General features: G+C 40.5%; 1 pseudogene; it reads left to right on the top strand.

Annotated features, from left to right (window-relative positions):
- Positions 1-447: 447 nt before the first annotated feature.
- LOC104858793 lies at positions 448-1,795 on the top strand (annotated as a pseudogene).
- The last annotated feature ends 449 nt before the right edge of the window (positions 1,796-2,244 follow it).

The following is a 2,244-nucleotide window of genomic DNA, read 5'->3' as shown; positions in this document are numbered from 1 at the left end:
TTAGGGTACCTTTTAGAACTCAGGAAAGCTATAGGAAGCTGAAAAGGATGTGTTGTATTGAAAGAAGATATTTACAGTTATTTGGGATGAATAACCAGCAAATCACTTACATCCTCTCCTGTAATTTGTTAAACAAGAGTAATTGTTAGCTTCTTCTCTTACAGAACTGATTTGAGATCAAAGGTAAGGCTGAACAATATAAATTGTGAAGTGCTGGGTACATATTTACCACCCTTGAAAGTTTTAGAGGATGACTTTTATAACATACAATTTGCTGAGAAATTATAATGGTGCCCCTTTATAAACTTCATCTCATGTTGACTGGGAAAAAATGCTGATAGTTGGGGAAATTTGCAAAAGTGTTTTTGATTAAAGTAAAAGATGTAACTTTTTTGCCATGGGTGAGAGCAAAGGTGTCGTGAAAACTACTACTAAATCAAAGCCAGCATGGGAAAGTAAAAGACTCCCATCAGCATCGTCATCATACACATCAGACTTGGGCAGGTCCACCACTACTTGCCATCTGATCTATAAATGTGGTGGTACTGACAAAAGAGCCCCTCAAAAATTTGGGAAGGATGCTGCTGAGATAAGGAAGGGTTCCTTCAGCATGCCTGGGTCTTGCATACACTAAAAGCTGAGTGTGAGCATGGCATCACCATGGACATCTCCCTGTGGAAATCTGAGAAGAGTGAGAATTATGTGACTATCATTGATGCCCCAAGACACACAGGCTTTTTCAGAAAAATGACTTCAGGCACATATCAGGCTAACTGCCCTCCTGATTGTTGTTGTTGGTGTTGCTGAATTCAAAGCTGGTATCTCCAAGAATATCTCCAGGCAGACCCATGAGCATGCCCTTCTGGCTTACATGCTGGGTGTGAAACAACTCATTATTGCAGTTAACAGTGGATTCCACTGAGCCACCATAAAGCCGGAAGAGATACCAGGAAATCATTAAGGAAGTCAGAATCTACATTAATGAAATCGGCTACCACCCTGACACAGTAGCTTTTGTATCAATTTCTGGTTGGAGTGGTGACAACATGCTTGAACATGCCTTGGTTCAAGGGATGGGAGGTCACTTGTAAAGATGGCAATGCCAGTGGAACAACGCTGCTTGAAGCTTTGGATTGCACCTTAACACTCACTCTGACAAGTCTTCGTGTCTGCCCCTCCAATAAATCTACAAAATTGGTGATATTGGTACCATGCCTGTGGGCTGAGTGGAGTCTGGTGTTCTAAGTCCTGGCGTGGTGACCACCTTTGCTCCTGTCAATGCCACAACTGAAGTAAAGGTAGTTGAAACGCACCATCAAGCTTTGAATGAAGCTTTCCCTGGGGACAGTTTGGGCTTCAATATGAAGAATACATCTGTCAAAGATGTTCATTGTGGCAATGTTGCTGGTAACAACAAAAATGACCCACCAATGGAAATAGCCAGTTTCATTGCTCAGGGGATTATCCGAACCATCCAGGCCAGATCAGTGCTGGTTGTACCTTGTGCTGGACTGTCACACAGCTCACATTGCTTGCAAGTTTGCTGAATTGAGAGAAAAGATTCATTGCTGATCAGGTAAAAAACTGGAAAATGGCCCCAAATTCTTGAAATCTGGTGATGCTGCCCTCATTAGCACGGTTCCAGGCAAGCCAAACTTGTGTGCTGAAAGCTTCTGTGACTCTCCTCCTCTGTGAAATAGGCAGTTGCTATGGGTGTCATCAAAGCAGTGGACAAGAAGGCTGCTGGCCTGGCCAGGTCACCAAGTCTGACCAGAAGCTCAGAAGGCTAAATTAATGTTATCCCTAACATCTGCCACCCCAGCCTTATTCAGAGGTAGAAGACCAGTCTCAGAACTGTTTCTGCCAATTGGCCACTTAGGTTTAATAGAAAAAGACTGGTTGGTAATGAAATTGCATCATGAAAGCTTCGGAATAAAAGGAAAATGCTTTGTAGGCCATTTGTTGTTTTTTTGTTTGTGTGTGTGTGTGTGAGCTTTAAGTTATTAGTGTTTTTAATCAACACTTTTTAGAAAAATGTTGACCAACACTTTTTAAACAACTTGACCAAATATCTGTCACAGAATTTTGAAATCTATTAAAATAAGATTTCATGAGAAAAAATAAATTTAAAATGTAAAAATGGATATTGTTTTAATGCAGTTTGTTATTTCTCAATTTTATATTAAAATTTAATTCCCATTGTAAACTATTAAGAGGTAGAACCATGCAGGACCTTTAAAAGAT

Source organism: Fukomys damarensis, unplaced genomic scaffold (assembly GCF_012274545.1).
Source record: "Fukomys damarensis isolate Sample0158 unplaced genomic scaffold, DMR_v1.0_HiC HiC_scaffold_1, whole genome shotgun sequence".
Classification (NCBI taxonomy): domain Eukaryota; kingdom Metazoa; phylum Chordata; class Mammalia; order Rodentia; family Bathyergidae; genus Fukomys; species Fukomys damarensis.
This window is presented reverse-complemented; position numbering and strand designations above follow the sequence as displayed.